The sequence below is a fragment of the Prionailurus bengalensis genome, chromosome B3, assembly GCF_016509475.1.
Source record: "Prionailurus bengalensis isolate Pbe53 chromosome B3, Fcat_Pben_1.1_paternal_pri, whole genome shotgun sequence".
NCBI classification, from domain to species: Eukaryota; Metazoa; Chordata; class Mammalia; order Carnivora; family Felidae; genus Prionailurus; species Prionailurus bengalensis.
This window is the reverse complement of record NC_057355.1, coordinates 75741498-75762000: the sequence shown is the minus strand read 5'-3', so window position 1 is coordinate 75762000 and position 20503 is coordinate 75741498. Positions and strand designations below refer to the sequence as shown.

The 20503-nt window shown below is 40.1% G+C and overlaps 1 pseudogene; it reads right to left on the bottom strand.

Annotated features, from left to right (window-relative positions):
- Positions 1–9038: 9038 nt before the first annotated feature.
- The window catches only part of LOC122468079, a 107112-nt pseudogene continuing 95647 nt past the window's right edge, over positions 9039–20503 (bottom strand).

Genomic DNA, 20503 nt, shown 5'->3' with positions numbered 1-20503 from the left:
CCATTATGTGCGATACACACACACACAATGTATATACATACATACACACACCACACACACACCCACAATGGAGTATTACTCAGCCATCAAAAAGAGTGAAATCTTGCCATTTGCAACAACGTGGATGGAACTAGAGTGTATTATGCTAAGTGAAATTAGAAAAAGACAAATATCATATTACATCACTCATATGTGAAATTTAAGATACAAAATAGATGAACATAAGGGAAGGGAAGCAAAAATAATATAAAAACAGGGAGGGGGACAAAACATAAGAGACTCTTAAATATAGAGAACAAACTGAGGGTTGCTGGAGGGGTTGTGGGTAGGGGTTGGGCTAAATGGGCAAAGCGTGTTGAGGAAGACACTTGTTGGGATGAGCACTGGGTGTTATATGTAGGGGAAGAATCATGGGATTCTACTCCTGAAATCATTACTGCACTATATGCTAACTTGGGTGTAAATTTTTAAAAAATAATTTAAAAAAGGTAAACATTTTCCCCAAACACAATTGTGACAAATATTGAGGGGCAGCAATTTGTCAATATTTAACCTGTCCTATCTTTACTGTGTTCTCTCTCACCATGAACCCTCCACTCATCCACTCAGTGGTCTAGCGAGATCCAAGAGCATTCCTCAATATCTCCCACTTTCTCCCCACCCAATCAGTCAGACAGTTTTACTAATTTTGCCTCCCAAATATCTCACAACCAATCATTTCCTTCTATCCTGAATTTCTCTGTCACTCTGTCATCATTTCACCTATAATAATTCTCTACATCTAATCTTGTGTCCCCGCTGGTCACAATCCCCACAGAGACCTTGTGATCCTTCCAAACACAACTCTGATGACATCATTCCCCTGCTTAAAACCTTTCAGGATTTCTCCAGTGCCCTCCAAGTAACATTCCAAGTCCTTAATACAGCAGAGCAGGTGTTGCATTCTTTGGTCTCTGTCTCCAGCCTTTTTCACACTCTCGTCCTCACTCTCTTTCGTCCAGGCACACAGGTTTATGGGCAGTCCCAATAGGTACTTTATACTTTGCTCCATCAGAACCCTGAAGTCTCCAAGTATTCATTTCAGTAGTGCCTTATGTGCATTTGTCACATTGTAACCAGTTGTTTCCTGAGGTAAACATGTTGTCAAAACCTTTCTATCCCATGCATGTAAACCTCACAAGGTAAGGAACTTCACCTTTCTGGCTCACTGTTGTATTTTTTACCTCACATAGTACCAGGCACAGTGCAGTGAAATACTTGAATGAATCAGGAATGGGATGATTAAATGGATAGAAAGTGAATAGAGGCTAGCTATCCTATTTTTCCAGATAGATAGACAATTTTACGTGATGTGTAGAGCCACCTGTTGGCAGACCTCCACCACTGGTCTCTTGTGTTTCTGCTTGTCTTCCAATAAAAAGGCATTGACAGCTTTGTTCTGGATTGTCTTTGCAAGGATATCTACATAGTCAACCACCTTGGAAGACAGAGGTGATATCTCTCTGTGAAGCAGAGGGCCTATTTGTTTCCTGATCGTAAACATATCTCCCTCTGGAGCAATAGTTTGGGAAGATTGCTAGCAGCCCTCTTCCACAACTGAGGATTTCTTAAATTCAGGGTTTCTCTGGCAAAAATCTGTGTGCACAGCATCTACTTGGGCTGCTCTCCATTGCCTCTGTGGGATGCAGAAGGCCAAAGGAACCAATACAAAAATGAAGCTTGTGATATTTTCTGTGCCCTGAGTAATAAAGTTCTCTGTCTCTGACCCAAGAGTCTCACGTCTTCTGCCAGCATCTATGAAACAATGGCAGGCTAATTTGATAGCTTGCAAATAGGATAAAATCTTAGACTCTTAACAGTTCTTGACACCATGAGCTGTAACAATTGGCAGAGCTGGGAGAAGGGGGTAGAGGCTGAGATCCTCTTGTGAAAATTGGGAATCCTACGAACCACAATATTCCGACTGGCTATGAATTTGAGCTCTTCTTCAAAAGTTAATTTGGAGATGTTTCAAAAAATATGCCAACTCTTGTCTTCAGATTTCATAAATACCATATTATAATATGGTGTTAATAAAAATGTAATTCTGGGAGCACTTGCAACAGAAAGGTCTCTGTTCAAAAGTAAGACTCCTGCACCCTATCCCAAGTCTATTAAATTGGAACTATACTCATAAAAATTATTTTTATGGTTGAAATAGCAGTTTTGTACCGATCCATCGATTTTCCCCCATACCTCCTAGGAACCAAAAGCTTGCATCTTCCCTCAAACATATCTATATACATATGTATATGTATATGTGTGTGTGTGTGTGTATATATATATATATATATATACATATATATATATATATATATATATATATATATATATATATATATTCAGCATCAGGATCCAAACCCCTAACTTTTAAAAGAGTTAAAGCTATGCCCACACCCTGATCTCATTCCATCCTTTCTGTTTGTAATAATCCCACCCATGTTCTGCAATTCTATATAGCACCATCTAATATACATTTTCTGGATAGTAAAGAGAGAATACATGATGGTGATAAGGAGAGAAAGCATACTACAAACAAGATAAATACAACATGCCTAAACCTCTCCATTTAGAATAGGGCAAGTATGTAACATAGATAAAAAATAATTTATAAAGTTTTCCTTTAATAGAAAGTGAACTTATAGTCTTCTCTTTCAACCTATAGGTGCAAAATTAAATGACAGCTCTAGCAAACAAAGAAGCTCGGTATTCAGTAGTCTTTACTGCCACAGTAAGGTCTGAATTTTCTGTTCCTTTTATTTCACAAGTAAGCTCCAAACCTTGCAGGATCCTATATGAAAAGCACTGCTTGCTCAAATGCCAAGAATGAAAGATCTAATTACTGATGGAAACTCACCTGTGAGCACAACCCAGCAAGCGCCGCTCGGGGGGCTCATTTAGAGTCTCTTAATGGCTTTGATTCAAAGAACTCCCTGAAGACTGAACTGATTACATCAGGATTTCTGGCTGCAATGGTCAAAGTAATATCCACAGGATATGACAGGAATTATGATGGATATCGAAAGCTCTGCAAATCGAAGAGTAAAATCACTTTTCTACCTGAGAGTTCTGTTCCCTATAAAACTCAGAATATATCAACAGTGAAAAGTTAATCTCTTCCCAGGAGAAGTAATGAAGATATACAACACACAACTCTGCCAGAGAAAAGGAAAAGAATCTTTCCTGTGTGAAGATTTTCTCCTCATATAATCTAATTGGAAATTGCATATGATACTAAATAATGTGTTGGATTAAATACCCACCAGACTAGCATAGAAAAAAATTGACCAGCCTTCATAGTACACATAAATTTATTGTTGAAAACTTTCTCTTTAGAAATCAATGTCTTTCAGATATTAAGATGTGTCTTTGAATATGACCTAAGGCATGCTGCTGCGACAAAAAGTTTCAATTTAACTTTAAAAAACTGGTTGTGGGAAAGTATTCTTTTCATTTTTGAACCTACATTTACAGACCAAATCTATAATATATATACACACACATACACACATACATTTAAAATGAAAACCAGTTAAAGCCCAAATGATTTATGTAGATATTCTGCCCTTAAGAGAATGAAGCAGAACACCCCACTTCTAACGTGTGGGCCTAGTGACTTACTTCCAAAAAGTAGGGTGTGGAGGGGGTGAGGGACGTGTTAGAGTGGAAAAATCTGTCAAACATGATCTCAGCAAAGAGTTCAAGGTTTACACCACCAATGACAACTCCCGCGCTTTTGATAGGATACCGTGAGAAAGGCACATTCGCCTCCCTGGTTCTCCTCTCCAAAACTCCCAACCCCACGCTACTCATAAAGAAAACATCAGACAAATCCCAGTTAAGGGACATCGACAAAATACCTGACCGGAACTCCTTATAACTGCCCAAGTCATCAAAAACAAGGAAAATCTAGAGGCTGGTAAAAGGATATAAGCTTTCAGTTATATGATGACCAAGGTCTGAGGTCCAATGTATAACAACGGGAACTACAATTGATAATGCCGTATTGTATATTTCAAATTTGCTAACGGAATAGAATTTAGGTGTTCTCATCAAAAGAAGAGATAACTTTTTTTAAAAAATAAAATAAAATAAGTTCCCCATGTTTCTTATTCTGTATATTGAAAATGAAAGCAAAGTGAGTTGCATTGTCTAGTAGATAGCAATTCTTGTCATATAGTGTTCACGGAACGATCATTAGAGGTGCTCTGATTTGCATGTGAATGGGGAAATTAAACTATACTCTTGAAAGACCAAAAAATAAAACAAAAGAGAGTCTGAGAAACTGCCATAGCCCAACGGAGCCTTCAAACATGATGAGTAAATATAATGTGATATCCTAGATGAGAGCCTGGAACAGAAAAATAACAGATGGATATTAAGGAGACCTGAATAAAATGCGGCCTCTAGTTGATAATAAGGTATCAATATTAATTCATTAGTGATGACAAATGTATCATATTGTAAGATGTCGATAATAGGCAAATCTATTTTTGGTGGGTACATAGGGACTCTACTATCTTCACAATTTTCCTGTAAATCTAAATCTATTCCAAAATACAAAATTTATTTTTAAAGTTTTTTTAAGGAGTCAATAAACTATTTTCTGAAAAAAAATTAAAGCTCCAAACTCTGAAGCCCAATTTTATCCTAAGCCAGTAGTGATTATCTGATTATATCCACATAGGCTAATTACAACATGGTTATATTTTTACATAACTAGGTAGCATCTAAAAGCAAGACGAAGAACTACGTGTTAACCCAAAGAATAAAAATGCACTGGTGTTCACAAAATCTTCCATGTCACATCTGAATCCCATCTTCTAAGTGTCTATTTCTCTAGCAAACGTTTTCAAAACAGAAGCCACTGTTTTACTGTTCCTGGTAAATACAAAGCACTGACCTTAGCTGACAGCAAAAATAAAGTATGCAAGGTTAACAAGGTATGAATTCAGGATAAAAAGTTACATTCTCAAAAAAAAAAACAAAAAAAAAAAAAAAAACAAAAAAAAAACAATTCCTCCTATACATGGGGCCTGAAAATCCTTTCCCAGGGTATAAAGTATCTTACAATTACAGAGATTTAATTGCAAATTCATTCTGATTCATAATGAACCTAATTTTCTACTTGAGTCTAAATGACTGGCAAGGGTTGTTTTGATTCCATGGCTTGGCGATGGGCCTTTCCCAAAGACACGGATTGAGATGAGACAGAGAGAGAGGGGAAGAAAACTGTACTATTCACGCTATAACTCAGCAGCTCAGCTCTATTTGTATTTATATAGATTTCATATATACTGAAGCGATGTTCTAATTGGTATTTAAGTTCCCGATATATCTCGTGAGTTAAATGAAGTCTCATGAGATATATTGGGAACCTAAATACCAATTAGAGCATCACTTCAGTACGAAAATATGTACTTATTTCCAAACACTGAATTATAAACTACTGACTGTAGAAACCAGACCATGTGTGAAACATTGCCTACTCACATACCTTCATATCAGGAATTTTACATGTTGCATCCACTTACTTAGAGTATTTGAGTAATGCGACACCTACCTTCCTCTTCACAGAAGCCCAATTAAAGTACCAACACTCCGTATTCTAGGGAAAAAATTAAGCACATAAACTAAACCCTAGTTGCAGAGTTGTTCCACAATATTTATAATATGGAAGAGCTCATTTCTAACAAGAGAGACTGCTTAAATGAACATGCTCATCTGTGTATTGGTATATTATGCAATCATTAAAATGGCTATAGAATAACATTTAATGTCAGGAAAAAATTTTTACCGTATACTGGGGGCGGGGAGTCAATTACCTGTTTATTCTCAGATCAACCCCCATCATTCTCTGCTCTGTCGCATCGCACAGCGAACTATATTTCCCTGCCCTGGGGCATCCAGCAGTTTCAGACTACGAAAGGCACCAGCGGGTGTGTAGCCAACAATGTCACAATGCATGCAGGTCACCAGGGACCCATTTTTTTATGGTTTCTAAGTGTGTCTCCCCCAGCTCCCACAAGCTTGCATGTGATTTCCCATCAAGGGAGCCCCTGCAATTATTCTTTGGAAAAAGTGTCTTCAGGCTGTGGGAGCTCACATCGCCTAACAAAGATCTAGAAATGCCTGCGTACTTTGGAGGAGGGGTTACCAGTAACCAATGCCTGAGATGGGTAAGGGTTATAAACAACACAGCTCCTTTGCTTCAGGATCGGAGAACTGAGGTGCAGCTGACACTGCAGGACCCGGCTACCGCCACCGTCTGAGGAACTTTGCCTGGCTTTTCCTCCTCTCTGATCCTGCCTCTCCACTCCTTACTTCCAGGACCCCTTCTGCAATAATTCCTAACATGCAAACCCTTGCCCCAGGAGAACTCCCTCTCCTTCCACACCTGTGCTGCCCCCTGCAGAGGCTCCAGCTCCTGTCAACTAACTTCCCCCTACTTGGCCAATACAAGCATGCTCAAATCTCTGATGTTAATCTCTCAAATAGGACATTATTCAGAAGAGTGGGACTGTGGGATTGGGGATGGGGTATTTGGGTGTCTCAGGTAAAACTGCACAATCTTGAGCCACCCCAACATCTTGGGCCTCTGCTGCCCTTTCAGAGTAAAAAGGGCATTTCAGCAACAGGCTTGATCTGTGTTACCCCCTCATCTTACGTGGCCCAACCCCAAGAAGCAGCTGGCCTGATAGCAAGAACGGTTTGCTGAAAGTTCACTGTGGCTAACGTGCATATAATATTCCATCACTGCAACCTTGCAGTGTTGTGTTCCGATGGTTTATAGATCTTGGTTCCCAAAGGAGCAAGGTTTCACAATCGTCCCGTTCAATTATAAGCTAAAACTGTCTGCTGGTCACGTTGGGCCTCTCGTGCCAATTGTTCCAACAGGCAGAGGGGTTCTTGTACTAGCCGATGATACATACAATCTATCAAAGGGAAACTGCATTGGGGCGACACAAGAGGGACAGAAGACTACGCCAGAACCCAGAAGATGCACCGTGGCACCTTCTACTACTTCCAGGTCCACAGTAAAAGTCAACGGAAGATTACAACAACCTAATCAAGGCAGACCACCAATGACATAGATGCTTCAGGGAGAAAGATTCAGATCATTCCGCCAGAACCCAATTGAGGTGCTCCTGGGTGTCGTGTCAGAGAACGTGGAACAGACCGTACAAGACAAAAAAAAAAAAAAGATGTGTCAATAATATGGCCTCATGACGTCTACAGAAACGAGGACTGCCCGTATATATTAACAAAATACCTACGTCCACCTTTCTTCTTCCTTTACTATTTTGTTTGAGGAGTACTGGCGAGTCCTAATTTCATAATTTAGTTCTCAGAAAACTGAACCACAAATAGGAGCACCTGGAAATATCAGAGGTGCTGCAGATCACCTGGAGAACCTAGCTTGGCTAACACAGTTACTCTGTGCCTCCATCTGGGGGAAAGGAGGAAAATGTCTTTCTGTATAAGTGACAGCTGCCTCCTGATAGGTGCAAGTGTGAAGTCGTTGCCTGGACATTAAACTCCGGCAGAAGAGTGAAAGGGGGTGCTGAGTGACAAGAAGGAGACAGTAATAGCCACTCTCCTGTTGGCTCTCAGATCCATTTCTTGCTCTTTGCCCTCCAGCGTGGCACAGGCAACGACACGTCCTCAGCCCAGAGTATTTAACCAGACAACCAAAGGACGGAAGGGGTGGAGAAACCTGGGTACTCTTCCTCTGCTCTCCCTGCCGCGAGTGCACCCTTACAGCAGCTGCGTCTTTCCTGTGGCTCCAGCCTCCACCGGCGGCCCTCGCCGCCGTCCGGCCCTAGCTTTGCAGCCCTCTGCACGTATCTGCCTCCAGCTAGATGGCCCTGGTGTCCGTGTTCTGTTAGTACTGCCTCTTCCCTTCGTCCTTTCACGTCTGGGAGTAAGGCATTTTCCTACTGCTGGTCGTTTCTGGGTTGCCTCGCCAATCTCTGTTTGGTTACTAAACTCTGGCATCAGCTGTGTAATAAATCTCCTTTATTTTACACTTGTTTGAAACATATACAGTGGTTTCTATTTGCTGATGATTCCTAATACCATTCTTTTTCATTTATGTTTTACTTTTGAGAGAGCGCAAGTAGGGGAGGGACAGAGAGGAAGGGGGACAAAGGGTCTGAAGTGGGCTCTGTGCTGACAGCAGAGAGTCCAGTGAGGGGCTTGAACTCACGAACCACGAAATCATGACCTGAGCTGAAGTCTGACGCTTAACTGAGCCACCCAGGTGCCTGACACCATTCTTAAGTATAAATAAAAATACCACAAAGCAATATGTTCTCAGTTAAAGAGAACACACATACATATTCATAAAAATATCCTGAAAAGATACACTTTCAAGTTGTTAACAGTGGCCAGAAATTCTGAGATATAGTAATCCTCCCTTATCTGGAGGGATACATGCCATGAACCCCAGTGGGTACCTGAAACTGTGAACAGTACCGAACCCTATATGATACATCCTATGGTTTTTTTTTAAATTTACTTACAAATTAGGCACAGTAAGGGATAGCAATAATGAAATAGAACAATTAAAACAATGTATACTTAAAAAGTTATGTGAATGTGGTCTCTCAAAATATCTTATTGTACTGTACTCACCCTTCTTCTTTGTGATGATGTGAGATGATACAATGCCTTCATGGTAACGCGAAGTGAGGTCAATGATGTAGGCACTGTGACTAGCATTAGGCTACTGTTGACCTTCAGCGATAGGTTAAAAAAAAAAAAAGGACCATCTGCTTCTAGATGACAGTTGACCACAGGTACCTGAAACCACAGAAAGTGAAACCAGAAGTAAGGTAGGACTACTTTACCAAAACTCTCCTCTTCCATCCACGTAATTCATTTTTGAAGTCCCAAAGGGAAATATATTCATAGACCATAATGTCCAGCAAACAAATGCTCTTACTAGTAGATGTGTCCTCCAATCCTAATATGGAACTCTTGTGAGCAAGACTAGACTATGATTTCTTCGTACCCCTACCGATGGTGTCTTCCTGTTCCTCTCGCTTGCTCGCCATTGGACATACTCTGGTTGTAGGTTCCAGGCTGTCTCCAGGCTAGGGGAAAAAGAGGGAAGAGTTGAAGAACTGAGGGAAACCTCTCCAAATCACTCTAGTATTTAGGAAGTATGTAGCAGCTACACCTGCAGCTGAGGGAGGGAGAGAGCCCAACTGAGCTACAGGTGCCTGGGGCCACGAGAAGCTGGGGGCAGGGTAGGAGGACTGAGAAAACAACTCCAAGGAATGCCAGCGGCAGGAAGCAGCAGCCATCAGTGACCAGGGGAGAAGAAAAGCAACAAACTATTGCTTGTAGTCCTGAGGCACAGACAGGTGAAAGCTGCTAGGGAAAAAGGCAGGACGAGACTGAGTATTCATTTTTTACATAAAGTTCTCACTCTCTTTGAGAAGCAAATAATCATCCAGGAGAGGGGCCAAGAACATAGTCCTTTATCACTGCATTATACTTGAGATCTTGAATCTCTCCCAATGATCAAAGCTTTGTCGCTGGATTAATCTCACTGTACCTGGGGCCCTCTTCTCAGGATGAGCTCTCTCATGAGAAATACAGCAGACATTGCTGGATGGGACCCACATCTAATCCTATCCCCTTTTACTTAATAGGACTCTCCCATCTTGTACAGAGACCTACCCTTCTCTGAGCAAACCTGTGCTTTAGGGAAGGCTGATACCAGGTGTAGCCCTGGGAGGCAAATGCTGATTGGTGTAAGCCAATCACAGAGATCCTGTTCTCCTTGCCAGCAATTGGTTTAGGCATGAGCAGATGAGGCACTTGTGTTCAATAAAACATGAGAAGATGTCTGCTATCAGGCATCTGGGAAAGCCTTCTTCAGTCTTAAGAAGACCCACATGAGAAAACGAGTTCTTCTAGATGTGGTCATTCCTGGTTAGGACCTTGGAAGCATTAGAGGGGAAGTTAGGAGGGGAACATGCCTGAAGACAAATCCGAAATGCTGAGGATGGCAGAGCAGAAAGACAGAAAAAAACCTGGAGTCTAATGACGTAATTTATCCATTAAATGAGCCAATGCTGACACTGTCCTATTCTTGGTTTGTTAAATACTTAATATCCTGGTTTAAGTGAATTAGATTTGGAGTTTTCTGTTGCTTGTAGTCTAAAACATTCTAATTGGTACAAGAAGTATCTCAGACCTTCGAGTTGTGTTTTAGTTGGAGTTATTAATGCTAGTTATCCTAATAAATCATCCCTCATCTCAATGCTTTAACCTAATAAAAGTTCATGGCTGGCTCATGATCAGATGTTTGGCATATAACCTTTTTCTGTGTGGCTGAGAGATTCTTTCTTCTTCTGTCTTAGGTTTCCAGTATCCTTTGGTGTTTCGTTGAAGTCACCCGTTGGTTCCTCTGCATTCAGGTAACGGACAACTAAACTGGGAGAATATAAAAGATGGCAGAAGACATTTAGGGGCCAGATCTGCCCAGAGAGTTGATTCATTCACATGTTTTCTAGGCATGTCCAGTGCACTTGTCAAGTTTACATTCGTCTACACATTACAGAATCCCAACTGCACAAGCGCTAACAAATGGGGTTCATTTTTACACACACATACAAAATCCAAACAAGACGGGTGCCACCCAGGACCCAGCATCCTTCTGTCTTTCCACTCCATCATCCTTACTATGTGTCTTTCTTCCTTATGCTTCCCAACGGTGTTACACTTCTAGGAATTCGAGTATTATACTAAATTCCAGACCAGAAGGAGGAGAAAGGGCTAACGGCATGTTTCACCTGTCTGTCTCCTTTTAGTCTAGGAACTTTCCTGGAAGCCTTACCCAGAAGACTTCTGCTTGTTTTTCATTGGTCAGAACTGCATCTTCTAGCAAGGGAGATTGGGGTAATAAGCACTGAACTAGCTACATTGCCATCCTGAACAAGTGGGCTTCTGTAACCAAGGAAGAAGGGAGGATGGATGATGGATACCAGGTAGGCAACTATGAAAGTGTGCCACTCATCCAGAGCTTCAGCTGAGACCTCTAGGACACTGGTTCTTTTCTCTGCTTCCTTTGAGGCCTTTAAATCAGGAATCCAACCAATGAATATAAATACCCTCACTTTCTTTACCGTCCATGCGCTGAAGGAGTTGAAGATTTCAGATTTGCTACCTGTATGGTACACACAGGATAGCTAGTTTGTGCAGACACACCCCGAATGCCCTTGTTAATCACTATCTTGAAAATCCTGCCCTCCCTCTATACTCCCATCAAGCAGAATGTGCAGGAGAATGTGTTGTTCCGTGTTCAAGGTCAGGGGCTGTGGGGTGGCCAATCCAGAGTGTCTCCATTGTAACAAGGAGTATCCAGGTAGCAGGACTTGATCCCCTTGGAAACGCTGGCTGTGTAAGGAGGGGAAGGGCCACTGATGGTTGCTAGATTAAACTGCTATGATATAAAACTTGCTGCACGTAGATCCCAGCAGCGGATGATTTGTCCAGTCAGCTGCTCCTCGACCCCTCTGTGTGTAAGTTACCCCAAAAAACCTCTGTCTTGATTGTCTTTTCTTTGGCCTCACTGGGCCATCACCCACCCTACGCTTAGAGTCTGCTGGGGTGTGGCCGCACACTACCTCACACAAGTTATAACACTAGTTTCTTGTTTGAGTCAGGCAGAAGTTTGACTTGAGATAGACTAACATAGGGTGGGGCCCCAGTGTCATTTATTTTCAACCAAGACACTTTCTGCTGTGTGCCAACTTTATTCATGTTTCCCTGAAGTAGGAATGGGATTCGATTGATTGTGTCTACAACTCTGGTTAGCAAGAATGAGAATCAGCAGTTCGATCTCCCTGAGAACTCACACGTAAAATTGAAGAGAGGCCTGTGAGGCATGAATTTAAGGCACTGCCTATCATGCAGCTTTGCCTGGGATGGGGAGGGGTCAAGAGCATCACTTTGCATTCACTAAAGTGTTTTTAGTTCACTTACCTAACACATATTTTTTTAAATGTTTTCTATTATGTATAAAATCAATGTTAGGAAATCGGGAAAGTACAAATACACATTAGGCACAAACCTACCTTCAAGGATTTTATAAGTTAATGGAGAGTCTATGACACGTACCAGAATAACCACAACACAAATTAGATCAGGATAAGCACAATGTGCGTACTATTAAAAAAAAAGAGAGACAGAAAAAAAATTGCTATCCATGTGGGTGTTTATAACGGTGATTATGGCATGCATCCAGGTCCTGAGCTCGGGTAGAATTTTGACAGGATTGGATATAGGGAAGAGGAAGTTCAAAGGAAGGGAAAACATGAGTATGTAAGCATAGCAAAAAAAAAAAAAAAAAAAAAAAAAAAAAAAAAAAAAGGTGAATAACTCTGTTGAGAAAATCTAGAAGATACTTGAAAAATAAAACTGCCAGCGTGGGTTCAGAACAAGTTAAGAGACCATGGAAGCCTATATCTTACATCATTTGAATATATGCACTTGTCCTGGGTTGTAAAACGGGCAAAAAGTCTTTTTTTAAGGGGCAGAGGAAGAATTTACAATTACAAGTTTTCCAAAGTGACTGTTCTAGGAAAAGGGAGGTCAGGGAGAAGGTGTCTAAAGTTTAATTAAGCTGAGGGGAATGTTAAGGCTCTCTTGGTTCTGCTGAAAGTCATTACTTATGGTATATCTCAAAAACTAAGCTGGGGTCTCTGGGCCATGGTGGTATGAGGGAATATGGAACGAACTATAACACCGAGCTAAATCATAGTCACCAGATTCTGTTCCTTTTTAATAATCATTTAGGGAATTGCACACTTTTAATTAAATGTATAACAGTTTTTGCTAACAAAGGATTTCTTTTTAAAATTGAAAAGCACCTCTGTTCTCAAAATTTATTAAATCATTGCACATCCCTAACTGCATGCCAACCAGCCTGCAGTTCAGGTAGTACAAAGACAGAACCAAAGGCAGAATCTTGCTTCATTCCACCTGTTCCTAAACCCAAGGATTGTGTGTTTACTTGGTGTTGACGCCAACATGGCTATGTCCTGCTGTCATTCATCAATCAGAAATTAATGGCATTAGTATACAACAAATGCTGCCCTCCTACCATTGTGATCCGGAGTTAGTGGGGTCACTGATGTGAAGGTGGGAAGTTGAAGATTATTTTCATAATTGCCACCTACTCTGAAGGAAACATACAGTGAACTGCTTCCTTCAAGTGTCAACGAAAACATCGTCTCAAACATATCATTTGAATGATTCATCAAAGAGTGAAAGTTTGCCCTTGCCCAAAGGCAAAGCTAAAAATTTTAAGGAGTACTTAATAAGTAGGAGTAGAGATAGAAAGAGGTTCTCGGACAAAATACTGGGTGGCAATGGGTGATGATAAGAGACACTTCCTCTTAAATAATTCAGCTTTTTTTTTCTTCCCAGGGTCACTTGATGTATCTGAAATGTTTCATTTACTTTCTGCTTCTTTCAACTGTATCGATAGAAGGCACAGTAAGATTTAGTGGAGATGGTATTTCCAAAATTTATTTATATAAATGTCACTTGGAGAAAAATCCTGTATTCCCAGTGGCAAGAAACCAATCCCCAACCTCACTGAATATTTGGTCTGTAATTACCTTTCAAAATTAGTTCTGAGAAGACCATATTGGATTTAATTCCATAGAAGTGTTTTTAATAGCTTAGTTAAATCATCTCTTATTCCTCCTATACTTATGAAGAATTTTCTCAGTTAATTTTATGAATGAGTCTGACAAACCTCAGGGATTATTTATAAGGGATTTTCAAAGCCTTGTGTCAAAGAGACAAAAGTGCTGCACTGCTTTTTGGAGTGATTTTCTCTCTAAGTGGATGGGGAGGAAGAATCAAACGTTTGAATTTCAGTGCTTTATGCACAGAAAAAGTCCCATTAAGACAAATTAGTTAGGAATTCAAAATTAAGTCCAAAATAACTCCAGATTTGGGTTTGAGTTAGTGCCACCTAAAAGACAGATGGATAAGCCCAGTTTTCCGATGGAAGCCACGTGCTTCTTTGTCTTTTGGTTTCCAAAAATAAGTTAACGGTAGCAACAAAAAAGGGATTTGCAGAAGACTAAAATAAAGTTGAAGTAAAGAAAGCAGAGAGGTAAGTGAATGCCTACGCTGGCATTGCAAGAGGGTTTCCACTGAAGTCTGGAGCTGTGTTCTACTTTGCAGTCTGTGTAAGTCTGGGGAGATAAAGGTAAAGCCTAGAGCAAGTGCGAGCTAAGGAATCTTATAAGAGATCCTCCTTCATAAAACTGGAACTGCAATGAGTTTTATCCCTAGTGTAAGGATGAAAAAGAAATAGCACAGGCATAAAAGTACAATGGCGCTGGAAAACAGGGGAGAAAAAGTTCCCCCGAGAACCTGTAACCACAATTCCGACTTTATACAAGTTTGCAAGCTAAAACCATGCAACCTGTGTGATCTATAAAACCTTAATTGAGAACTCAAACTGCTTCTGGTTACCTAAGGGAACTTATAGGAGTAAACACAATTATCTCTGGAGACTTCAAAAATATTCCTACACATAAAATTCAAAGGAATATTAGGAGATTGAGTCAAAAATCACAAAACATGCAAGGAAACAACACTATAGATGAAAACAAAAAATAACAAATGTCAGGTTCAGGTCTACAAAGAATTTGAGGTTTTGAAATTATCGCAATACTAATAGTCTGCACAGAATATTAAATACCTCTTATAATATACATACAGAAATAAGAGGGAAAGTTGAGGGTAGGAGCAAGGAAATTATAAGGAATGGCAAAATATATATGAAAATTATAACAGAATTCCTAGAAGTTACAATAATTAATATTAAAACCCAAAGGACAGATTAAACAGCACACTAGGCACAACTAGAAAAATAATGAACTGAAGGCTGAATCCAAATTATTCGGAACATGGCATGAAGGACAAAGAAATGAACATTCACTGAATCATTATGTTATATACCCAAAACTAATACACTATGTCAATCATATCTCAATTTAAAAAAGGGGAAAGAATGTGGGCGCCTGGGTGGCTCAGTCGGTTAAGTGTCTGACTTTGGCTCAGGTCACAATCTCATGGTCTGTGGGTTCAAGCCCCACAACAGACTCTGTTCTGACAGCTCAGAGCCTGGAGCCTGCTTCAGATTCTGTGTCTCCCTCTCTCTCTGCCCCTCCTCTGCTTATGATCGCTCGCTCGCTCTCTCTCTCTCTCTCTCTCTCTCAAAAATAAATAAACTTTAAAAAGAAAAAAAGGGGGGGGAGCTATAAATTCCTGTATATTAACTACACACAGGTTACAAGATGAACTGAAGACATGTACAATATACGTGAAAACCCACACATACGTACACACCCACACAGAGAGACAGGCAAAAAATATGCAAAGGCCACTCACCAAAGGAAAAATACAAAGAACCAAAGCATGTAAGAAAAGGTATCCCGTCTCCTCCTCACCTGAGATCTATGAATTTAAAACAGCCATACAGGGTTATTCTTTACCCATCACCTAGCAAAAATGAAAATAAGATCTCAAAGAGGCAGTAGACAAAGGGACACTCAGATGCCTTCTGGAGGAGAGTGGAATTTGTACTGCCTTCTAAGGGTCAGTTTGGGAGTATGTAACAACGTTTTAACTATGCAAGAGCAACAGCACACTAAGGGATTTACACTAAGAGGAGTTGCTGGAAAACTATTAAAAAATGTTGCTGTGGGGGCGCCTGGGTGGCTCAGTTGGTTGAGCATCTGACTTCACTTCAGGTCATGATCTCACAGTTCGTGGGTTCAACTCCCGTGTCGGGCTCTATGCTGACAGCTCAGAGCCTGGAGCCTGCTTCAGATTCTGTGTCTCCCTCTCTCTCTGCCCCTTCTCCAGCTTGCACTCTTTCTCTCTCTCTCTCAAAAATAAATAAACATTAAAAAAAATTTTTAATGTTGCTGTGGTTTATAAAACAAGAAATTAGAAATTACCAGTAGTTTATTTCCTAAATATATTATAGTTCCTCCATAGGTGGTAGTATCATTCTACCTTTAAAAAGGTGAAAAAAAAGAATTTTTTTTTCAAAAAAAAAAATCATAGTAAAAAAAATTAAGGAAACAGAAAAGATTTTAAAAACCTAACATGCATCTAATGAAATTTCCAGAAAATAGAACAAAATAAAAGGAGGAATTTAATATTGAAGCAGATAATAGGTGAGAATTTTTAATTTTTTTAAAGTCTCCTAACACCAGATCCAGGAAATCCAACAAATACCAAATATGATAAAGAAAATAAACATATCTTAATATAAATAAATATATAAATCTCCATAATTGAGGACACCAATGATTAAGAGATCTTAAAATCAGTCAAGGAGATGAGATATATCATTTTGACTTTTTCATAGCAACTATGGAACCTAGAAACCAAATATGTTCAACATGCTAGAAAACAAAACAAGCAAACAGCTACCAATCTTGACTTCCATAAGCAGTGATAAAACCCTTCAGTTTTGAAGGCAAAATAAGTACATTTCAAGATGTATAAAAACTGAGTTTGCTTCTGTAAATCCTCACTGAAGAAAATTTTAAAGGATGCATACTTCAGACAGATGGTAAACTATCTCACATAAAACATAACTTGCAAGAAGTAATGAAGAGCAAAGATAACATTCAATATGAAGGCACATCTAGATGAATATTGTATAAAGCACTAATTAAAAAGCCTGCTAGGTGCCTTTCAATATAGAATTTAAATATATAATAGCACATAATTGAAAGGGGAATAAATTGGGTTACAGTATTTTATGGACCTTCGATTGTCCTGGAGGGTAAATTCTAACAATAGAATTTTGTAAATTAGGGATTCATGTTGTATTTTACACAGAAATCCGTATTACATTAAATGTCAATAGACTAAGTTCTACAGGTAAAAGACAAAAATTATAAAAACGGGCATTAAAGTTATATGTGTGTATATGTACATGTATATGTGTAATCTAAAATAGAAGCATACAGAAAAATTCAAAGTTAAAAGTACCAAGAAAAAAATAATAAAATAAAATACAGTAAAATAAAAGCTAGTGAAACAATATCAGGCAAAATAAAGAAGAAAATTTTAAAGTACTAGAGATATATTGACAAAAGTTTTAAATCACCAGCATTTACAACAATGTTATCTTTGTATATATCTAATAAAGTGACCTTAAAATTTATGAAGCAAAACTTGACAACAGGAGAAATAGAAAATTCAACCATCAAACGGGGATATTTTAATACATCTCTCTTGCTGATTGGAAGAGAAAACAAGAACAACCCCTAAACAAAAGATCCCCAAGCTCATTGGTAATTGGGGGAAAATACCAGATAAAGCTATAGACCAATATACAATTTCACACCCACCTGTTTGGCAGAGATTAAAACACTGAGCAACAGGACACAGAACAACAACTACTCTCATCCAATGACAACTACTTACAAACCAATTATGACAGGGGCACCTGTCTGGCCCATCAGAAGAGCATGCAACTCTTGATCTCAGGATGGGGAGTTCGAGCCCCACATTGGGTGTAGAGATTACTTAAAAATAAAATCTTTTAAAAAATGGCATGTGCATCCCCTTTATCCAATAACTACACTCCTGGAAATAGACCTTAGAGCACTTCTTACATATATGTATCAGAAGACTTGTTCATAAATATGAATTTCAGCATTTTTCTTTTTTTTTTTTTTAATTTTTTTTTCAACGTTTATTTATTTTTGGGACAGAGAGAGACAGAGCATGAACGGGGGAGGGGCAGAGAGAGAGGGAGACACAGAATTGGAAACAGGCTCCAGGCTCTGAGCCATCAGCCCAGAGCCCGATGCGGGGCTCGAACTCCCGGACCGGGAGATCGTGACCTGGCTGAAGTCGGACGCTTAACCGACTGTGCCACCCGGGCGCCCCGAATTTCAGTATTTTTCAAAATCCTTAAGTAGAAATAATAAAATGGATCAACCATGGTACAAAGGAAAATCATAAAGCAATGAAAACAAACACAGCAATAACCAGGAGATGAAGGAACCTCAAAAATTTGAGTAGAAGTTGCAGGTCTCAGGAAAGTACATCAGTTATGATTCCAATGAAAGTTTAAAACAGGCAAAACTAAAGAATATGTGAAATATGTGTGTGTGTGTGTGTTTGTGTGTGTATTATGTAAGCATGTGCACGTGTGTGGATGTGGATGTGTGTGTGTATGTGTCCATGTGTGTATGTGTGTGTGCATGAGGGTATGTATTGTGTGAGTATGCGCATGTGTGTGTGTGTGTGTGTGTGTGTGTGTGTGTGCATGCGTGTGGGCTGCAATCTAGTACAGGGCTTTCACTGGGCCAACAAATCGAATCGACTAACATAACCCAGGAAAATCTGGGCATCTGAAAGTGATAGTCCAGACCTCAGACAAGGGCTGACAAACCCAAGCTCCAGAACAATTTTCAGTCGTTTACAGTTGCCCCAAGTAACATAGGCAATAATGAATGTAAAAAAAAAAAATGGAAATTCAAAGAAGGAATCAAAGCTCTGAAAGAGATACAGTAGAGAACTATAGCCTGAGAAGAAAAAGCTGTATGGCATCAGAAAGACCCTACTATTTATCACATCTCCTTCAAATCCCCTAATTACTCTTCATAATTAATTCCAATTCCTTAGCATCCTGAACTCAATCCAACTTGGCTAAACAAAACAGGCCGCTTTCACTCCCCAACTCCACACTTTTCTCCATTCCTTGTTGTTGGTACTAGTCTTCCCCCTAAAATTATTTTTACTGCATCTCATAGTGTCAAAATCCTACTGATCACTCAAGATACAAATTAATGTTGCTCTGTGAAATTTGGCCTCATTCGTCCAGTTAAAGGTAACCTCTGAACCTCCCTAAACAGGAATAACCTTTAGTCTGATACGTAGCACATTTCATGTTTTAATTTAACAAAAATCTAGGGTAGAGGGCCTGGTCTCCAAGAGAGACAGATAGGGCTCCAGTCATTCTATTTGCATGAACACCTGCTATACGTGCTGGCAGACATGGCAGTCAAGGCTTTAGTAATGACAGACACAAGGATTCATGTACCTGAACAAAGCGGGAAAATAAAGATGTGCCCGCCTGATCCCCACTCTCTGGGAAAGTGCCAGGTGCACTCTGAGTCAGGGAAGTTAAAGGGCGCAGGCTGACTGATTCTAAGACCCAAGGCTGCACTACCCCAGACCTTTTACACTTAAGTGAAAATTGGATGTACCAGCCTATCAGTTTATGACTTTAAGGAAAGAGGTAGAAATGCCAATGACCTTCTGGATATCAGAGAAGAGAAGCAATGAGGTTCTGTAAAAGCAAATGACATGAAACCACCCCAGAAATGTGGATTGAGGTCACCGGGGGCAGAGAGTCTCAGCAAAGGCAAATAGACTTCAAGACCTGTGTCTATTTAAAATCTTTTTCTGTTTTTTTTTTAAGTTTATTTATTTATTTTGAGAGAGAGACAGAGAGAGGGTACAAGTAGGGGAGGGCCAGAGAGGGGAAGAAAGAACCCCAAGTAGGCTCCACACTGTCAGCACAGAGCCCCACGCAGGGCTTGAACCCACGAACCGTGAGATCATAACCTGAGCCAAAACCAAGAGTCGGGAGCTCAATCGACTGAGCCACCCAGGTGCCTAAGACCCGTGTCTATTAATAGTCATCAGATAATTAGGCAAAGGATGCTGATAAGTGCAGGGAAGGTAGGCTTCCTCTGCAACTCTGAATACGCTATAGTTACACGTGAAGCCGCAAGAGAACTAAGACAGAAGTGGCGTCATCCAATGTCACTCCACCTCCTTTACGTACAGGGCCAACAGTTGTAGTATTTATGGAAGCTGCACAGGCTGTGCCATCAACAATGAAATGGAGTTGCCAGATCTTTACCCAAGGATTACGCTATTGTTCCAAAACCCCACCTCTGCTTCATTAGAGACTCTGCTCATCAGAGAGCGAACGTGACACAGCTGTGCTGTTAATGTGTAACCTTGACACATGACCCTGCTCTTTCTTTCTGCAGTGGCCGAAAAGTTGCCCATAACCTTACAATCTAACTCTCTTCAGTTTGGCCGGCCTGATGAATGAGAAGAATCTTATAGGAGCAGGAGTGTTAGGGGATAGGCGTCAGTCTAGAGCGCAGATATAATAAAAGACATAAACTTGGCATCGGGAAGGATACTACGTGGAAACAGCCCTGGGAGCTCTCTCCAAACAATAAAGGTTGAGCACATCCGTCTCACTCCCTGATCATAGTCATCCATCGAGCCCACATGAGTTCACAGTTATGACATATTAAATAACATTACCACTGCCAGATTATGAGGACCAGTCATTGCCATGTCCCAGTTGGTCCAGACACTGCTTGGCTGTTGGCTGGAACACATCTATTGGTTGCAACTGGGACCA